Genomic DNA, 24114 nt, shown 5'->3' with positions numbered 1-24114 from the left:
TATAGTGATGGGCCCCACTCCTATAGGTGCCCTCAATGTATGTGGGGTAAATCATAGAATCACAGCTGCCCCATGTCTGGCACAGAGTCTCAGCACTGAACCCACTGACCCTTCCTGAACTCTTCATCTTGACCAAAGACGGCGGATAAATTGTAGTCTACAACACAGCATTAAAACATGTAATAAAAGGAGAAGTAATGGGGGGGGGGGAGCAGGGGGGGCTCATCGCATTTAATGGAACAATAAAGGGGTCGGGGCTAATAGTCACTCCTGGAAATGTGAGGAGTGAATTGAGGACAAGAGACCAAATGAAGTATTGGAAGCCATAAACCCTACAGAGGATAAAGAGAGGAATCCTGAACTGTGCTGACCTTGGCAGCGGATAACCCCACCATGGAGGACCCCGCGTGACCCCACACACTTGATGTTTGTATCACTTGGGTCTCCCTCACATAATAAACTTGTGATCAGAATGGAGGGAGCGTCAGGGATCTCCGGAGCTGCATGCTGATGGCTGCACATTGTGCTTTTAATATGACCATCAGGGGCTTTGGAAGAGTCAAGGAAACATAAAAGCTTATGAAAACGTAAGATGGACCCTGAAAAAAAGTCCTGCCGTGTGGAGAGAACACGATGTTCTCCAGCAGTGACCACAAATAAAAGGAAGCTTTGCCGTGGGAGTTTTATTGTAACTAAAGGTTTATGGCCTTCTCTTTGTAAATGATCCTGTGAGCGCAACAGGAACACATCAGACTGACAAAGTGATACAAAGAAAGAGACGACACAAAAGATAAAAAAAATAATGGGATTTTCTCATCCAAGGAGGGAAAAAATGGAGGCCAAAAGGGGTCTCCACCATTCCAGCCACATTAGGGCCACCATATACATAAATCTCGACAAGCTCACAACTAACTCCTACCAACCCACCTCATGTGAGTAGTAATTGGTGGCACTTGGTGGTCTTAACTCATATTGGCCCTACAGATTTTCTATGATTTTTGGACTCTAACAATTTTGTCCCTTTGTGCCTTAACACAATGTCGAATTTCCAAAGATATTGTTCCAATGAAATGGTTGAATCCACTTTGTGTTCTGGTAAATAGAGAGGTTGGAGATTATACTTGTGGGTATGAATAGAGCACAGATCTGTAGAGGACACCAGGGGCACATGACCCATATCTTATGGACCCTACAATTACCATCCTCCCCAATGCCCCGTGAGGCCCCAAGTTGAGGACCTATGGCACAGTTCATCCTGAGAATTGAATCTTGTTTATGCATATAGTGCCAGGGAAAAGTGATGGAAAGTCAGAGCAGTGGTAAAGAATAGAAAGCTGTGGCCAAAAGGGTAAAACTGTGTCATCTAGCAGTGGAGAAACATGTCCTGGTCAGATGGATCCCGATCTCTATAGAGAAACATGTCCTGGTCAGATGGATCCAGATCTCTATAGAGAAACATGACCTGGTCAGATGTATCCAGATCTCTTTAGAGAAACATGGCCTGGTCAGATGGATCCAGATCTCGGTGGAGAAACATGGCCTGGTCAGATGGATCCAGATCTCTGTGGAGAAACATGACCTGGTCAGATGGATCCAGATCTCTATAGAGAAACAAGACCTGGTCAGATGAATCCAGATCACGGTGGAGAAACATGACCTGGTCAGATGGATCCAGATCTCGGTGGAGAAACATGGCCTGGTCAGATGGATCCAGATCTCCATAGAGAAACATGACCTGGTCAGATGGATCCAGATCTCTATAGAGAAGCATGACCTGATCAGATTGATCCAGATCTCTATAGAGAAACATGACCTGGTCAGATGGATCCAGATCTCTATAGAGAAACATGACCTGATCAGATGGATCCAGATCTCTATAGAGAAACATGACCTGGTCAGATGGATGCAGATCTCCATAGAGAAACATGACCTGGTCAGATGGATCCAGATCTCTATAGAGAAACATGTCCTGATCAGATGGATCCAGATCTCTATAGAGAAACATGGCCTGGTCAGATGGATCCACATCTCTATAGAGAAACATGGCCTGGTCAGATGGATCCAGATCTCTGTGGAGAAACATGGCCTGGACAGATGGATCCAGATCTCTATAGAGAAACAAGACCTGGTCAGATGAATCCAGATCTCTATAGAGAAACATGACCTGGTCAGAGGGATCCAGATCTCTATAGAGAAACATGACCTGGTCAGAGGGATCCAGATCTCTATAGAGAAACATGGCCTGGTCAGATGGATCCAGATCTCTGTGGAGAAACATGGCCTGGACAGATGGATCCAGATCTCTATAGAGAAACAAGACTTGGTCAGATGAATCCAGATCTCGGTGGAGAAACATGACCTGGTCAGATGGATCCAGATCTCGGTGGAGAAACATGGCCTGGTCAGATGGATCCAGATCTCCATAGAGAAACATGACCTGGTCAGATGGATCCAGATCTCTATAGAGAAACATGACCTGATCAGATGGATCCAGATATCTATAGAGAAACATGACCTGATCAGATGGATCCAGATCTCTGTAGAGAAACATGACCTGGTCAGATGGATCCAGATCTCCATAGAGAAACATGACCTGGTCAGATGGATCCAGATCTCTATAGAGAAACATGTCCTGATCAGATGGATCCAGATCTCTATAGAGAAACATGGCCTGGTCAGATGGATCCAGATCTCTGTGGAGAAACATGGCCTGGACAGATGGATCCAGATCTCTATAGAGAAACAAGACTTGGTCAGATGAATCCAGATCTCAGTGGAGAAACATGACCTGGTCAGATGGATCCAGATCTCGGTGGAGAAACATGGCCTGGTCAGATGGATCCAGATCTCCATAGAGAAACATGACCTGGTCAGATGGATCCAGATCTCTATAGAGAAACATGACCTGATCAGATGGATCCAGATATCTATAGAGAAACATGACCTGATCAGATGGATCCAGATCTCTATAGAGAAACATGACCTGGTCAGATGGATCCAGATCTCCATAGAGAAACATGACCTGGTCAGATGGATCCAGATCTCTATAGAGAAACATGTCCTGATCAGATGGATCCAGATCTCTATAGAGAAACATGGCCTGGTCAGATGGATCCAGATCTATAGAGAAACATGACCTGGTCAGATGGATCTGGATCTCTATAGAGAAACATGTCTTACATTGTGTATGATCCTCTATATGATCAGGACAGAGCGGTGTCTTATGTTGTGTATGATCCTCTATATGATCAGGACAGAGCAGTGTCTTATGTTGTGTATGATCCTCTATATGGACAGGACAGAGCGGTGTCTTATATTGTGTATAATCCTCTATATGGTCAGGACAGAGCGGTGTCTTATATTGTGTATAATCCTCTATATGGTCAGGACAGAGCGGTGTCTTATATTGTGTATAATCCTCTATATGGTCAGGACAGAGCGGTGTCTTATATTGTGTATAATCCTCTATATGATCAGGACAGAGCGGTGTCTTATATTGTATATAATCCTCTATAGGGTCAGGACAGAGCGGTGTCTCGCAGGCGCCTCACTTTGTTCCAGCACCTAAACCTTTTATGAGTTTGTCGGTAGCAGCGAGGCCTCTGCACCTGTCTGTGCAACATATAAGAATCCAACAGGCTCCAACACATCTCAAGGATGAAAAGCAGAGGCTGCATTTTTCCATGTGATATGGCGAGCGGCGTGGCTCATAAAAGAAGCTTTCATTAATCTTTTATTGCAGGGCTACACATCGCTCCTGGCCATGGGGTTTACTCACATTTCTGGGCTCCCAAAATGCTGATGCAGGCGACACAATATAGAGGATTTTACGGGAAGTCTTTCCCAGCTGGGGTTGGAGCGCACCTGTGGCCCTGGCTCCCTGTGATGTGTCCACCACATGTCTGCGGTCATCACCACAGAGCGCAGAGACTCCAGATGTGACTGAACGGAGACACAGGAAGGCAGGATCCATAGGTACACACATATGATAAAGTACATTATGGTGAATGAGAAGTGGTAACAATCAGTGAATGGAAACATTGTATTGGCATCTGATGAATAATTAATTTCTTTATGGCAGTGGTTCTCAACCTGTGGGTCGCGAACCCTTCGGGAACTCTGCTACTTACACCTATTATGGGGGAACTCTGCTGCCTACACCTACTGTTGGGCTACTCTGCTTCCTACACCTACTGTGGGGGGACAATACAGGAATATGGGTGCACTCCTGTGGTAGATGTATACAATGACATTGGCTATCCCTCAACACTAATGTTAAAATTGAGACATTCGCCAGTGTATCCTTATATGAAGGACACACCAGAGCCCGCACACCAACGCCAAGGTTTCTCAAGATGGTGCGAGACCTACGCTAATCCTACCTGTGCTTGATAAGCAAAACAGGGGCCAGTGGGCAATTACGGCAGCATTTGGTCGACTCACAACTTCCTCCCAGATACCCTCCAGTGTGACTGAGCACACATGCAATGGGAGGAGGGAGGCAAGCTGCAAGCCCCACCTGAGTTGGCTAATATGGGTGCTGGCCTCACAGGTGCTACCTTAATGCTGCCTTGAAGATATTCAAGGCGCATTAATTTTGGAGTTTACACACCTCCAAGTATAAAATTTAAACAAACAACAAAAAACGTGGTCTCAAATGGCTGGAGGTGCTCAACCCCAAATGCGGTTGTGCATTTATACTGGGGGAGCAGATCCTGCCCTTGTAGTCCGTTGCTAAGGGTGATCCCCAGCATAAAAATGCATACAATGGAGGATGCCTGCAGCGGACTACAAGTGCCACAATAGAATCCTACACCAGATAAGCGGTGTGGATGTGTAACAATTAGAATACAATACAGGAATATGGGTGCACTACTGTGGTAGATGTATACAATGGGGGGGGGGGGGGAGTCTGCTGCCTATACCTACTGTGGGGGGACTCTGCTGCCTATACCTAATGTGGGGGGACTCTGCTGCCTATATATTCTGTGGAGGATGTCTGTTGCCTTTACCTACTGTGGGGGAAGTCTGCTGCCTATACCTACTGTGGGGGAAGTCTGCTGCCTATACCTACTGGGGGGAAGTCTGCTGCCTATACCTACTGTGGGGGAATTCTGCTGTCTAAATACAGAAGAAGACTTGTTGTGGAAGATGATCTCGTAAATACTGCCCCCAGAATTTCTGATCTGGTGAATAAGAAGAAGCCTCAACCTCCGCACTGACGTTGGCTTTTCACACATAATGTCGTAGCTTACTGTTGCTATATTAGGACTGTTACCCATGCTGCACAATGCTTCAAGACTAAATTACATTTATTTGTAATTAGAAAATAAATATTTCACAATATATAATTACATATTGTTTTGTGATTAATCACTATGCTTTGTTATTTGTAACAATGAAAATCCATCCTGTATATCAGATATTTACATTACGATTCATAACAGAAGCACAAAATACATTTAAGAAGCAACAAAAATAATTTTATGGTCGGAGGTCACCACAAAATGAGGGACTGTAAAGGGTCGCAGCATTAGGAAGGTTGGGAACCATTGCTGTATGTGGTGAAAAACGTCAGTTTATATTCTAGTTAGGGAGGAGGATAGTAATAAAAGAGGACGCCCCCCAGACAAAACAATGAACCTTTTGTGGACAGTAGTATGGTACCCCTGGAAAAGATGGGAAATCATGTGACTATTGGGAGGTTTTACACAAAAAACTTCAGTTTTTTTTATATTAGGGTCACAGGTGTCTCCAGTTATCACTCACACTCCAGTCATCACATTTTATAGGGTGAGCAGTTACTGTTTGGTATCATGGTGGGAACCACATTGTACATGAACATAGACAATAATAGAGAAGAATTTTGAAGACCACAAAACATCTCCTAGTGACTACAGTGTCACATATTATACAGAAGATTAAGGTCCACTTGACTGTAGACAACCTCCCCAGGACTGTATAAAACCTCCCCCCAGACTGCAGACAACTTCCCCCGGACTGTAGACAACTTCCCCCGGACTGTAGACAACCTCTCTGGACTGTAGACAACCTTCCCTAGACTGTACACAACCTCCTCTAGACTTTAGACAACCTTCCCTTGATTGTAGACAACCTCCCCTGGACTGTAGACAACCTTCCCTTGATTGTAGACAACCTCCTCTAGACTGTAGACAACCTCCTCTAGACTGTAGACAACCTCCTCTAGACTGTAGACAACCTCCCCTAGACTGTAGACAACCTCCCCTAGACTGTAGACAACCTTCTCTAGACTGTAGACAACCTTCTCTAGACTGTAGACAACCTTCTCTAGACTGTAGACAACCTCCCCTAGACTGTAGACAACCTTCTCTAAACTGTAGACCAGACTGGAAGACTGTGGACAACCCTATAACCTTAGTGGCTGACGAGATCTATGGAACCTTATGGCTCAGCCAAGGAACAGAGTCTTTATATTGGGTATGATGGGGCCAAGATATTCATGGAGGAGGGAGAATATCCTGGTGTAAGAGCCCAGGAGGACAAGGATGGCCGAGACGCTGCAGACAGGCAAGGTGTGAGGAGAACTTCACATGAGGTTCAGTATTTGGGCCAAGAGAGATTCTACAAACCTAATGAAGCCCAGTGGGAGCGCAGAGGTGGCACATGACCTCTTCACGTTCAGAAAATATGTTTTAGCTCAAAAACATGAAATGAAACGAGGAGATGATGGTAAAGAAGGAATGAGACCATTCCCGAAATTATGGAGAAACCTGAACCCAAACCTAATAAACTGAAGAATAAAGTAATAATGATGGTAATAAAAGAGACTCCTTGGCCTCCTCCTCTTCATCATCCTCAGCCGGCTGACGTGTCCAGATAAATGGCAGATTAAGGCATTAAGTGTTCCCGACTCTGAAGACTCGGAGGCGCTGAGAACGTCTTTCTTAAAGGACAAGTCACTTAGTGAAGAGGTTGTTCTCCACCTGAGTGACAGCTCTGACTATGATGAGGAGGATGAATGGACAAGGAGGAGGTGAGGACTGTCAGATGAATGGACGAGGAGGAGGAGGACTGTCAGGTGAATGGAAAAGGAGGAGGTGAGGACTGTCAGATGAATGGACGAGGAGGAGGACTGTCAGATGAATGGAGGAGCAGGAGGAGGAGGAGGACTGTCAGATGAATGGAGGAGGAGGAGGACTGTCAGATGAATGGAGGAGGCGGAGGACTGTCAGATGAATGGAGTTGGACTGTCAGATGAATGGACGAGGAGGAGGAGGAGGACTGTCAGATGAATGGAGGAGGAGGAGGACTGTCAGATGAATGGAGGAGCAGGAGGAGGAGGAGGAGGACTGTCAGATGAATGGAGGAGGAGGAGGACTGTCAGATGAATGGAGGAGGAGGAGGACTGTCAGATGAATGGAGGAGGAGGAGGACTGTCAGATGAATGGATGAGGAGGAGGAGGACTGTCAGATGAATGGAGGAGGACTGTCAGATGAATGGAAGAGGAGGAGGACTGTCAGATGAATGGAGGAGGAGGACTGTCAGATGAATGGACGAGGAGGAGGAGGAGGACTGTCAGATGAATGGAGGAGGAGGAGGACTGTCAGATGAATGGAGGAGCAGGAGGAGGAGGAGGACTGTCAGATGAATGGAGGAGGAGGACTGTCAGATGAATGGAGGAGGAGGAGGACTGTCAGATGAATGGAGGAGGAGGAGGACTGTCAGATGAATGGAGGAGGAGGAGGACTGTCAGATGAATGGACGAGGAGGAGGAGGACTGTCAGATGAATGGAGGAGGAGGAGGACTGTCAGATGAATGGAGGAGGAGGAGGACTGTCAGATGAATGTAGGAGGACTGTCAGATGAATGGAGGAGGAGGAGGACTGTCAGATGAATGAAGGAGCAGGAGGAGGAGGAGGACTGTCAGATGAATGGAGGAGGAGGAGGACTGTCAGATGAATGGAGGAGGACGAGGAGGACTGTCAGATGAATGGAGGAGGAGGAGGACTGTCAGATGAATGGACGACGAGGAGGAGGACAGTCAGATAAATGGAGGAGGACTGTCAGATGAATGGAGGAGGAGGAGGAGGACTGTCAGATGAATGCAGGAGCCGGAGGACTGTCAGATGAAGGGAGGAGGAGGAGGACTGTCAGATGAATGGAGGAGGAGGAGGAGGACTGTCAGATGAATGCAGGAGCCGGAGGACTGTCAGATGAATGGAGGAGGAGGAGGACTGTCAGATGAATGGAGGAGGAGGAGGACTGTCAGATGAATGGAGGAGGACTGTCAGATGAATCCAGGAGGAGGTGACATGGCAGCAGACAGATTCTCCAGATGCCATTTGTGAACTGGGTGAATGCGGCCAGGAGGAGGAGGACTGTCAGATGAATGGATGAGGAGGAGGAGGACTGTCAGATGAATGGAGGAGGAGGAGGACTGTCAGATGAATGGAAGAGGAGGAGGACTGTCAGATGAATGGAGGAGGAGGACTGTCAGATGAATGGACGAGGAGGAGGAGGAGGACTGTCAGATGAATGGAGGAGGAGGAGGACTGTCAGATGAATGGAGGAGCAGGAGGAGGAGGAGGAGGAGGACTGTCAGATGAATGGAGGAGGAGGACTGTCAGATGAATGGAGGAGGAGGAGGACTGTCAGATGAATGGACGAGGAGGAGGAGGACTGTCAGATGAATGGAGGAGGAGGAGGACTGTCAGATGAATGGAGGAGGAGGAGGACTGTCAGATGAATTTAGGAGGACTGTCAGATGAATGGAGGAGGAGGAGGACTGTCAGATGAATTTAGGAGGACTGTCAGATGAATGGAGGAGGAGGAGGACTGTCAGATGAATGGAGGAGGAGGAGGATGACTGTCAGATGAATGGAGGAGGAGGAGGACTGTCAGATGAATGGAGGAGCCGGAGGACTGTCAGATGAATGGAGGAGGAGGAGGAGAACTGTCAGATGAATGGAGGAGGAGGAGGAGAACTGTCAGATGAATGCAGGAGCCGGAGGACTGTCAGATGAATGGAGGAGGAGGAGGACTGTCAGATGAATGGAGGAGGAGGAGGACTGTCAGATGAATGGAGGAGGAGGAGGACTGTCAGATGAATTCAGGAGGAGGTGACATGGCAGCAGACAGATTCTCCAGATGCCATTTGTGAACTGGGTGAATGCGGCCATGAGACATGTAGAGTAATGAGATCTGTGTCAGAGGTGAGGACAGCAGGGATTTGGTGTACCTGACATGTGATGGGCCCACGGGGCTCCTGCCTCCTCTGACATGTCTGTGTCTAAAAAACTGCAAGTGGGAAATCCCAGGATACACCATTTAATGAGCTCAGCTAAACTGAGGGGCCCGGAACCCAGAGGGGCCCAAAAACGTCTGTCTGCCCCATATGAGGAGTCTGTAAATGAGACATCATAGCTGAGGGCCCTTTAAGACTGTTCACAAGTTCTGTTGTATTTTTGACACATATATCATGACCTGGAATAAGTGAGGTATATACATGTTACTACCATACATATCACCATCATACATATCACCACCATACATATCACCATCATACATATCACCATCATACATATCACCACCATACATATCACCACCATACATATCACCATCATACATATCACCACTATACATATCACCATCATACATATCACCACTATACATATCACCATCATACATATCACCACCATACATATCACCATCATACATATCACCATCATACATATCACCACCATACATATCACCATCATACATATCACCACCATACATATCACCATCATACATATCACCATCATACATATCACCACCATACATATCACCACCATACATATCACCATCATACATATCACCACCATACATATCACCATCATACATATCACCATCATACATATCACCATCATACATATCACCATCATACATATCACCATCATACATATCACCACCATACATATCACCATCATACATATCACCACCATACATATCACCATCATACATATCACCATCATACATATCACCACCATACATATCACCATCATACATATCACCACCATACATATCACCACAATACATATCACCATCATACATATCACCCCCATACATATCACCATCATACATATCACCATCATACATATCACCATCATACATATCACCACCATACATATCACCATCATACATATCACCACCATATATATCACCACCATACATATCACCCTCATACATATCACCATCATACATATCACCACCATACATATCACCCTCATACATATCACCCTCATACATATCACCATCATACATATCACCACCATACATATCACCCTCATACATATCACCATCATACATATCACCACCATACATATCACTACTATACATATCACCATCATACATATCACCATCATACATAACACCATCATACATATCACCATCATACATGTCACCATCATACATATCACCACCATACATATCACCCTCATACATATCACCATCATACATATCACCACCATACATATCACCCTCATACATATCACCCTCATACATATCACCATCATACATATCACCACCATACATATCACTACTATACATATCACCATCATACATATCACCATCACACATAACACCATCATACATATTACCACCATACATATCACCACCATACATATCACCATCATACATATCACCACCATACCTATCACAACCATACATATCACCATCATACATATCACCACCATACATATCACCATCATACATATATCCATCATACATATCACCACCATACATATCACCATCATACATATCACCACCATACATATCACCACCATACATATCACCATCATACATATCACCACCATACATATCACCACCATACATATCATCACCATACATATCACCACCATACCTATCACAACCATACATATCACCATCATACATATCACCACCATACATATCACCATCATACATATATCCATCATACATATCACCACCATACATATCACCATCATACATATCACCACCATACATATCACCACCATACATATCACCACCATACATATCACCATACATATATCCATCATACATATCACCATCATACATATCACCACCATACATATCACCACCATACATATCACCACCATACATATCACCATACATATATCCATCATACATATCACCATCATACATATCATCACCATACATATCACCACCATATATATCACCACCATACATATCATCACCATACATATCACCACCATACATATCTCCATCATACATATCACTATCATACATATCACCATCATACATATCACCATCATACATATCACCACCATACATATCACCATCATATATATCACCATCATACATATCACCACCATACATATCACCACTATACATATCACCACTATACATATCACCACCATACATATCACCATCATACATATCACCATCATACATATCACCACCATACATATAACCATCATACATATCACCACCATACATATCACCACCATACATATCATCACCATACATATCACCACCATATATATCACCACCATACATATCATCACCATACATATCACCATCATACATATCTCCATCATACATATCACTATCATACATATCACCACCATACATATCTCCATCATACATATCTCCATCATACATATCACCACCATACATATCATCACCATACATATCACCACTATACATATCACCATCATACATATCTCCATCATACATATCACCATCATACATATAATCACTATACATATCACCATCATACATATCATCACCATACATATCTCCATCATACATATCACCATCATGCATATCACCATCATACATATCACCATCATACATATCACCACCATACATATCATTACCATACATATCACCATCATACATATCACCTCCATACATATCACCATCATACATATCACCATCATACATATCCCCACCATACATATCACCATCATACATATCACCACCATACATATCACCATCATACATATCAATACCATACATATCACCATCATACATATCACCTCCATACATATCACCATCATACATATTACCATCATACATATCACCACTATACATATCACCATCATACATATCACCACCATACATATAACCATCATACATATCACCACCATACATATCATCACCATACATATCACTATCATACATATCACCATCATACATATCACCACCATACATATCACCACCATATATATCACCACCATACATATCATCACCATACATATCACCATCATACATATCTCCATCATACATATCACTATCATACATATCACCACCATACATATCTCCATCATACATATCTCCATCATACATATCACCACCATACATATCATCACCATACATATCACCACTATACATATCACCATCATACATATCTCCATCATACATATCACCATCATACATATAATCACTATACATATCACCATCATACATATCATCACCATACATATCTCCATCATACATATCACCATCATGCATATCACCATCATACATATCACCATCATACATATCACCACCATACATATCATTACCATACATATCACCATCATACATATCACCACCATACATATCACCATCATGCATATCACCTCCATACATATCACCATCATACATATCACCATCATACATATCCCCACCATACATTTCACCACCATACATATCACCACCATACATATCACCATCATACATATCACCATCATACATATCACCACCATACATTTCACCACCATACATATCACCACCATACATATCACCACCATACATATCACCACCATACATATCACCATCATACATATCACCACCATACATATCACCATCATACATATCACCATCATACATATCACCACCATACATATCACCACCATACATATCACCACCATACATATCACCATCATACATATCACCACCATACATATCACCACCATACATATCACCACCATACATATCACCATCATACATATCACCACCATACATTTCACCACCATACATATCACCACCATACATATCACCACCATACATATCACCATCATACATATCACCACCATACATATCACCACCATACATATCACCACCATACATATCATCACCATCATACATATCACCATCATACATATCACCACCATACATATCACCACCATATATATCACCACCATACATATCACCATCATACATATCACCACCATACATATCACCACCATATATATCACCACCATACATATCACCACTATACATATCACCATCATACATATCACCACCATACATATCACCACCATATATATCACCATCATACATATCACCACCATTCATGTCTCCATCATACATATCACCATCATACATATCACCACCATCATACATATCACCACCATACATATCACCACCATACATATCACCATCATACATATCATCACCATATATATCACCACCATACATATCACCATCATACATATCACCACCATACATATCACCACCATACATATCACCACCATACATATCACCACCATACATATCACCATCATACATATCACCACCATACATATCACCATCATACATATCACCACCATACATATCACCATCATACATATCACCACCATACATATCACCACCATACATATCACCACCATACATATCACCACCATACATATCATCACCATACATATCACCACCATACATATCACCACCATACATATCACCACCATACATAGCACCATCATACATATCACCACCATACATATCACCACCATACATATCACCACCATACATATCACCATACATATATCCATCATACATATCACCACCATACATATCACCACCATACATATCACCACCATACATATCACCATCATACATATCACCACCATACATATCACCATCATACATATCACCACCATACATATCACCATCATACATATCACCACCATACATATCACCACCATACATATCACCACCATACATATCACCACCATACATATCACCACCATACATATCACCATCATACATATCACCACCATACGTATCACCACCATACATATCACCATCATACATATCACCACCATACATATCACCACCATACCTATCACCACCATACATAGCACCATCATACATATCACCACCATACATATCACCACCATACATATCACCACTATACATATCACCACCATACATATCACCACCATACATATCACCACCATACATATCACCATCATACATATCACCACCATACATATCACCATCATACATATCACCACCATACATATCACCATCATACATATCACCACCATACATATCACCACCATACATATCACCACCATACATATCACCACCATACATATCATCACCATACATATCACCACCATACATATCACCACCATACATATCACCACCATACATATCATCACCATACATATCACCACCATACATATCACCACCATACATATCACCACCATACATAGCACCATCATACATATCACCACCATACATATCACCACCATACATATCACCACCATACATATCACCATACATATATCCATCATACATATCACCACCATACATATCACCACCATACATATCACCATCATACATATCACCACCATACATATCACCATCATACATATCACCACCATACACATCACCATCATACATATCACCACCATACATATCACCACCATACATATCACCACCATACATATCACCACCATACATATCATCACCATACATATCACCACCATACATATCACCACCATACATATCACCACCATACATATCATCACCATACATATCACCACCATACATATCATCACCATACATATCACCACCATACATATCACCATCATACATATCACCACCATACATATCACCACCATACATATCACCACCATACATATCACCACCATACATATCACCATCATACATATCACCACCATACATATCACCACCATACATATCACCATCATACATATCACCACCATACATATCACCACCATACCTATCACCACCATACATAGCACCATCATACATATCACCACCATACATATCACCACCATACATATCACCATCATACATATCACCACCATACATATCACCATCATACATATCACCATCATACATATCACCATCATACATATCACCACCATACATATCACCATCATACATATCACCACTATACATATCACCACCATACATATCACCACCATGCATATCACCATCATGCATATCACCATCATACATATCACCATCATACATATCACCACCATACATATCACCATCATACATATATCCATCATACATATCACCACCATACATATCACCATCATACATATCACCACCATACATATAACCACCATATATATCACCATCATACATATCACCACCATACATATCACCATCATACATATCACCATCATACATATCACCATCATATATATCACCATCATACATATCACCACTATACATATAACCATCATACATATCACCACCATACATATCACCACCATACATATCACCATCATACATATCACCACCATACATATCACCACCATACATATCACCACTATACATATCACCATCATACATATCACCACCATACGTATCACCACCATACATATCACCATCATACATATCACCACCATACATATCACCACCATACCTATCACCACCATACATATCATCATCATATTTTACACACATTTTTCTACAATCTCTTTTTATCTTTAATTTGTTTTATTACATTTTCCAGGTGATGTCATTTTTTTGTATTTTCTTTTATATTATTGATTTTGTATAAGGATTTTGTGCCATGTGCAGAGAAAAAGTGGAGCAGTTGCCCATAGCAACCAATCACATCGTTTCTTTCATTTTTCTGACGCCTTTGTTTGTATGAAATAAGCGATGTGATTGGTTGTTATGGGCAACTGCTCCACTTTTCCTCTTCACAGGTTTTGATAAATTTACCGCACGTTGAACGGTGTAAATGTAAAACTCATATAAGGAACGACAATCACATTTTTTATTTTCCACAACATAAAAAGACTTAACAAAATTTACACAGTAAGATATTTATGAATCCCAAAATTATGGCATAAAAAAGTCCTCAAGGCGTCATCAATGAAATAACTAAAATGGCGTTATTTGGGGGCGGAGATGGAAAGATGAAACAAAATGCTTGGGCATGAGGAGGAAGGGGTTAAAGGGAACAAAAAAAAAGGACAACATTTCTTCCAAAAAACAGCGCCACACCTACAAATTAGCTGCAATACCACAAACAACCTACAGGACAGGGGTGGCGCTGTTAAAACTGAGAATAAATCACCTCATTTATCCTGAATACCCCCGGGAGCCATGACTGAAGCCTGTATACAGAGGTAACACCCGCACATATATATAAGTCAACCTCCCCAATAACGCATTGTTCGTTCTTCTCATCCAGGTCTTGTCCATTTGGTGAGGCCCGTCCTCCATCTTCCTCATTCCCTTAAGGGTTCTCCTCAGCCGCCATGGTGGCCTCTGGTGTTCTGGCCGTGCTTGGAGATGGGCGGACATCTTTGTTACTGGAGACACTTCACCCCGGGTTCATCCTCCTGAGGAAAATGTCTCTATGAATCGTCCTGGAGTCTCCACGGGGTAATATCCCACCTATGGGGGCAGAATTATTTACTCACATAGGGGGGAGCTGACATTATGGGAAACATTGGTGTGATAAGCCCTATAAATACATTACCGTATATACTCGAGTATAAGCCGACCCGAATATAAGTCGAGGCCACTAATTTTACCCCAAAAACCCAGGAAAAGTTATGGACTTGACTATGAGCCTAGGGTGGGAAACACATCACCCCCCCCCTGTCATCATCCAGACCCCCGTAATCATCCCCCCCCCCCTTCATCATCACCGCCTGTCAATCCCTTCATCAGTGGTCTTCAACCTGCGGACCTCCAGATGTTGCAAAACTACAACTCCCAGCATGCCATCGGCTGTTCGGGCATGCTGGGTGTTGTGGTTTTAAAACCTCTGGAGGTACGCAGATTGAAGACCACTGCGGCCTTCGTCATCATCCAGCCCCCCCCCCCCCCTCTTTTGTTTTGTACTCACCTCCCCTCGGTGGGAAGTTAGGGTGAGCTGGTCCGGGCCATCTATGCTGCAGGGACCGTCCGGTGGGCTGTCCATTTTCACCGGGGGGGCCTCTTCTCCGCGCTGGGCCCCGGACTAGTGACGTTGCCTTGACGACGACGCACAGGGACGTTGCGCATGAACGTCCCTGTGCGTTGTCGTCAAGGCAACGTCACTAATCCAGGGTGGGCCCGGAGCATGGAGAAGAGGGCCCCCCGGTGAAGATGGACAGCCCGCAACGACTAACCATCCCCACCGGACGGTCCCTGCAGCATAGATGGCCTGGACCAGCTCACCCTAACTCCCCGCCGAGGGGAGGTGAGTACAAAACAAAAGAGGGGGGGGGGGGGGCTGGATGATGAGGAAGGCCGCAGTGGTCTGGGCATGCTGGGAGTTGTAGTTTTGCAACATCTGGAGGTCCCCAGGTTGAAGACCACTGATGAAGGTATTGACAGGCGGAGAGTTCACTCGAGTATAAGCCGAGGGGGGCGTTTTCAGTACGAAAAATCGTGCTGAAAAACTGGGCTTATACTCGAGTATATATACGGTAGATGGCGCCAATTTAAATCCCGCTCTAGGGCTCCTCCGCTCCACATATACCCCTGTACCCCACACTCCCTGTATTAAGTAAGCCAAAACTTCTAATATCCTATGGCGAGGTTCACTCTACAGAATTTCTGGAAGGAGATGTCCCGTCTATAGATCCCAGTGCACCCAGGACCACCTAGGACCGTGTGTACATTGCCGTTCCCATAGACAAAAATGTCTTCTGCGCGGATTCCGCCTAAAAAATGAGCTTGCCCATTCTTATGGTGGCAGAAGTTAAATTATGAAGTTTGGTTTGCCATACAATACAAAAAGTCCTGACAAAGCCCCCAGAAGCTCTTATCATAACCCTTAGGTCCAGTTACAGACAATGTTTGGTTTTTCCTCTAGAGTCAATAGGCCGGAGTCCTCTAAATCCAACATCAACATGAGTGGGGCCAACGGTGGATGGGAACCCTCTGTCCATAGCCACTTAGGCCGCCTCAATGACATAGATTCAAACCAATTTCCTCCAATATAGGCAGAGTCAAAGAGGCGCTTGAAACCAAGGTGAGAGTAAAAGTTCTACTTTATACCCATAATGCAACGCGTTTCGCGGAGGTTCCGCTTCATCAGGCGATGCCTATATTGGAGGAAATTGGTTTGGATCTGTATCTGTGACAGGGGGAGCGGCTGCGGGAACTCTACACTGTATGTCTCTTATCCATGGTTGTACTTGGACGCAGTAAACCCCACTTGGTAAGCGCACATTCACATTCTGCGTTACCTGTACACCTTGCAGTATCACACTAGGGAGCGCTTCCTGCTCTGTTTTTTTATTCTAGCCTTAATGACATGTAGACCCCCTTGTCGGTGAGAACATCTAATGGCCCCCAGTAGATGAAGTCTTGAGGTCCAGCTCACTTATTTGTAAAGTTTTGGTGTCTATAAGAAGAAAACAACAAATTGAAAAAGCTAAAAAAAAACACTACCTAAAATTCCACCTTTCAGGTCCCTCAGATAGGCGTCACGTGCAGCGTTAAAGTCCTCCAGAGCCCAGACTGATGTTCAGGAGATATGAGAGCGGCTCATTTTATGGGTTCTTAGAGGTTCTCGGTGAAGGCCAGGAGATAAGAGGCCACCATTAAGGGCCATGTCTACGTTCCTGACACCTAAGGCCCTAATGTCATTAGAGGAATGCCGCGGGGCGAGTTTAGTGACTGAATTATAAAGACTTTCACCCACTTCATTCTGACAGGAAGAACTATTGGTGAATGTGTAATAGACGGGCGTGGAGACTCTTAAAGGGAACACGCATAACGCAACTTAATACTTTTACGTTTTTAAGTTCCTAAAACGAGACAGTGGACAGAGTTTTCAGAGGCACAAGGGTCTTGGTACCAGAATGGACCCCGGGCATATAAGGGCCACAGTGTAATGAAGTGCACATTAGGGCCAAAGTGTTATATACTGTGTACAATAATATAACTGCTATAATACTGCTCCTGTATACAAGAATATAACTACTATAATACTGCTCCTATATACAAGAATATAACTACTATAATACTGCTCCTATATACAAGAATATAACTACTATAATACTGCTCCTATATACAAGAATATATCTACTATAATACTGCTCCTATATACAGGAATATAACAAATATAATACTGCTCTTATATACAAGAATATAACTACTATAATACTGCCCCTATATACATGAATATAACTACTATAATACTGAACCTATATACAAGAATATAACTACTATAATACTGCCTCCTATATACAAGAATATAACTACTATAATACTGCTCCTATATACAAGAATGTAACTACTATAATACTGCTCCTATATACAAGAATATAACTACTATAATACTGCTCCTATATACAAGAATATAACTACTATAATACTGCCCCCTATATACAAGAATATAACTACTATAATACTGCCTCCTATATACAAGAATATAACTACTTAATAATACTGCTCCTATATACAAGAATATAACTACTATAATACTGCTCCTATATACAAGAATATAACTACTATAATACTGCTCCTATATACAAGAATATAACTACTATAATACTGTTCCTATATACAAGAATATAACTACTATAATACTGTTCCTATATACAAGAATATAACTACTATAATACTGCCTCCTATATACAAGAATATAACTACTATAATACTGCCTCCTATATACAAGAATATAACTACTATAATACTGCTCCTATATACAAGAATATAACTACTATAATACTGCTCCTATATACCAGAATATAACAAATATAATACTGCTCCTATATACAAGAATATAACAACTATAATACTGCTCCTATATACAAGAATATAACTACTATAAATCCAAGAAGCAGGTAAAGAAATGAATACCGCACTCACCCACTTTCAAATGCCAGGAACACAGGAGATTTATTTCAGATCATAAGATCGGTCTTACAGGTGCAGGACGTGGATGAGAAAAAAAGCCGTACACGACTAGTTTTGCGCCGGACGGCGCTTTCTCTGGCTGACTTGATTAACCTGACTAGGTAATCAAGTCAGCCAGAGAAAGTTCCGTCCGGCGCGAAACTAGTCGTGTACGGCTTTTTTTCTCATCCACGTCCTGCACCTGTAAGACCGATCTTATGATCTGAAATAAATCTCCTGTGTTCCTGGCATTTGAAAGTGGGTGAGTGCGGTATTCATTTCTTTACCTGCTTCTTGGATTTACATGAACACTACATTTGTACCTGCACCTCCAGGTCTAGCCTGGGTCATAAGTCCATCTGCCCAGCCTCGCATTGCATGCTAAGAACCCTTCCTGTTACCAAGGGAGACCACACAATAGTGCCACTCATCTTGTTGGACTGCTATATAGCTACTATAATACTGCCTCCTAAATACAAGAATATAACTACTATAATACTGCCCCTATATACAAGAATATATCTACTATAATACTGCTCCTATATACAAGAATATAACTGCTATAATACTGCTCCTATATACTAGAATATAACTACTATAATACTGTTACTATATACAAGAATATAACTACTATAATACTGTTCCTATATACAAGAATATAACTACTATAATACTGCTCCTATATACATGAATATAACTACTATAATACTGCCCCCTATATACAGGAATATAACTACTATAATACTGCTCCTCTATACAAGAATATAACTACTATAATACTGCTCCTATATACAAGAATATAACTACTATAATACTGCTCTTATATACAAGAATATAATTACTATAATACTGCTCCCATATACAAGAATATAACTACTATAATACTGCTCCCATATACAAGAATATAACTACTATAATAATGTCCCTATAAACAAGAATATAACTACTATAATACTGCCCCTATATACAAGAATATAACTACTATAATACTGCTCCTATATACAAGAATATAACTACTATAATACTGCTCCTAAATACAAGAATATAACTACTATAATACTGCTCCTATATACAAGAATATAACTACTATAATACTGCTCCTATATACAAGAATATAACTACTATAATAATGTCCCTATAAACAAGAATATAACTACTATAATACTGCCCCTATATACAAGAATATAACTACTATAATACTGCTCCGATATGCAAGAATATAACTACTATAATACCGCTCCTATATACAAGAATATAACTACTATAATACTGCTCCTATATACAAGAATATAACTACTATAATAATGCTCCTATATACAAGAATATAACTACTATAATACTGCCTCCTATATACAAGAATATAACTACTATAATACTGCCTCCTATATACAAGAATATAACTACTATAATACTGCTCGTATAGACAGGAATATAACTACTATAATACTGCTCCTATATACAAGAATATAACTACTATAATAATGCTCCTATATACAAGAATATAACTACTATAATACTGCTCTTATATACAAGAATATAACTACTATAATACTGCTCCTATATACAAGAATATAACTACTATAATACTGCTCCTATATACAAGAATATAACTACTATACTACTGCTCCTATATACAAGAATATATCTACTATAATACTGCTCCTATATACAAGAATATATCTACTATAATACTGCTCCTCTATACAAGAATATAACTACTATAATACCGCCTCCTATATACAAGAATATAACTACTATAATACTGCTCCTTTATACAAGAATATAACTGCTATAATACTGCTCCTATATACAAGAATATAACTACTATAATACTGCTCCTATATTCAAGAATATAACTACTATAATACTGCTCCTATATACAAGAATATATCTACTATAATACTGCTCATATATACAAGAATATAACTACTATAATACTGCTCATATATACAAGAATATAACTACTATAATACTGCCTCCTATATACAAGAATATAACTACTATAATACTGCTCCTATATACAAGAATATAACTACTATAATACTGCTCCTATATTCAAGAATATAACTCTCTCTTCTCTGAGTTCCTCTTTGCTTTGGGATCCTCTCTCCCCTGGGGTCCTCTCTCTTCTCTGGGTTCCGCCTGTCATGAGTTCCTCTCTGCTCTGGGTCCTCTCTGCTCGGGGTCCTCTCTCTTCTCTGGGGTCCTCTCTCTTCTCTGGGTCCTCTCTCTGGGTTTCCCTCTTCTCTGAGTTCCTCTCTGCCCTGCGGTCCTCTCTCTTCTCTGGGTCCTCTCTCTGCCCTGGGGTCCTCTCTCTTCTCTGGGTTCTGCTCTGTCATGAGTTCCTCTCTGCTCTGGGTCATCTCTCTTCTCTGGGGTCCTCTCTCTTCTCTGTTTCCCTTTGTCCTGGGGTCCTCTCTCTTCTCTGGGTTCCGCTCTGTCATGAGTTCCTCTCTGCTCTGGGTCCTCTCTCTTCTCTGGGGTCCTCTCTCTTCTCTGGGTGCCCCTTTGTGCTGGGGTCCTCTCTCTTCTCTGGGTTTCTCTCTGTCCTGAATTCCTCTTTCTTTGGGTTCCTCCGGTCTCTGGGTCCTCTCTTTCCCCTGGGGTCCTCTCTCTTCTCTGGGTGCCCCTTTGCCCTGGGGTCCTCTCTGCTCTGGGTTCCTCTCCGGCTCTTCCTGTCACTTGGCCTGACCTTCTGACCTGTGCCTCTGTTTATATTTAATGGTTGTTGGGTCTGGATCCTTCTCTGGTGTCAGAGCTGTAAATATCTCCGTATATTTATATACATAGCCTGGTATATGTCTTGGCAGCCGCAGCATCTATAAATATTACTGTCAGGAAGTGTGTGCGCGGTACGGTATGTCTCACCCGCACATAGACACATAGAAGGGCAACAGCCGGATGAGGCTCAAGAACAACACCGCACTAACCTGATGCCCCCGGAACAACCTGCCAACCTCTAGGACACCATTTATTTTTATCAAAGCTGCCAATAATATGTCTTCAGAATGTGCTGGCAGTGAGGAGCCGGGTGCAGGCCGAGCAGTGACCGCCACCAGTTACGTTTTGGGTTGGAGGTCTGCCTGTGATACCATCTGCTTCCCTCTCACCTTTGCCCATTTTGATTAATAAGAGTCAAGGGGCAGGAGAAGTCGTTACCGATCCCGTGTCACCTCGGGATTAATGGATCAGCAGTCGGACCTGTGCATTTCACTCCATGTAATCCATCAAAAGAGATATAATTAGCTGCAATATCCGCCGCTCCGCACAAAACTGCCTGTTTTCCATTGAAGAGCCCCATGGTAGTACCTGGCAGGGAAGTGCAAAACAAGGCAAATTTTTTCAAGCTTTCCTATGCGTCGCAGTGTGGTGCACTTCCTTAGACCAGGACCTGCCATGGCCGGTGCCTTAGTGATTCAATGGATTGCAACGTGCAGTGAATACATGAAAGAAAGGGGGGCCCCAAAGAATATATCAATATGGGCCCCTTGTTGGCATTCGAACCCGTGACCAGCCACATCCCAGGCGGTAGATCATTTTTTTTTTAGTGAGCTACAGGAATACCTTCTGGCCAGGAAGAGCAACTTACTAGGATCTCCGGAGGCAAGGAGTCTCTCGGCCAGGGGCCAGGCACAAACTTATGAAGGTGGTTATGTTGCAAACAGGAGAACTTCTTGGCATAGTCCTGCTAGGCACTTTATCTGGAACTTGTTGCAGAACTGAAGAAAACCTTTAACAACAAGATGGTACTGGATTACCACACAGTTAGTTAGTTAAAAAAAACTTATATCTTCTTTCTTCCCTCATGGGGTTTACAATAGTGTCCCAAGAAACATTTGTGAGCTGGGACTGTGCCACTGATGGGTTCACGCTCACAAAAACATTAATGGCAGCGGCTGAGGCCACTGGCACTGCAGTTGGTGCCGGTTGATTCGGCCTCACCTCTTTAGGTGGGGTAGGCCGCGGCACATCAGTTGATGCCTGACGATTAGGCCACACCTCCAGCTCCGGAGTAAGCCTAG

Source organism: Hyla sarda, chromosome 8 (genome assembly GCF_029499605.1).
Source record: "Hyla sarda isolate aHylSar1 chromosome 8, aHylSar1.hap1, whole genome shotgun sequence".
Taxonomy (NCBI): Eukaryota; Metazoa; Chordata; class Amphibia; order Anura; family Hylidae; genus Hyla; species Hyla sarda.
The sequence above is the reverse complement of the archived record's forward strand: the minus strand, read 5'-3'. Positions refer to the sequence as shown.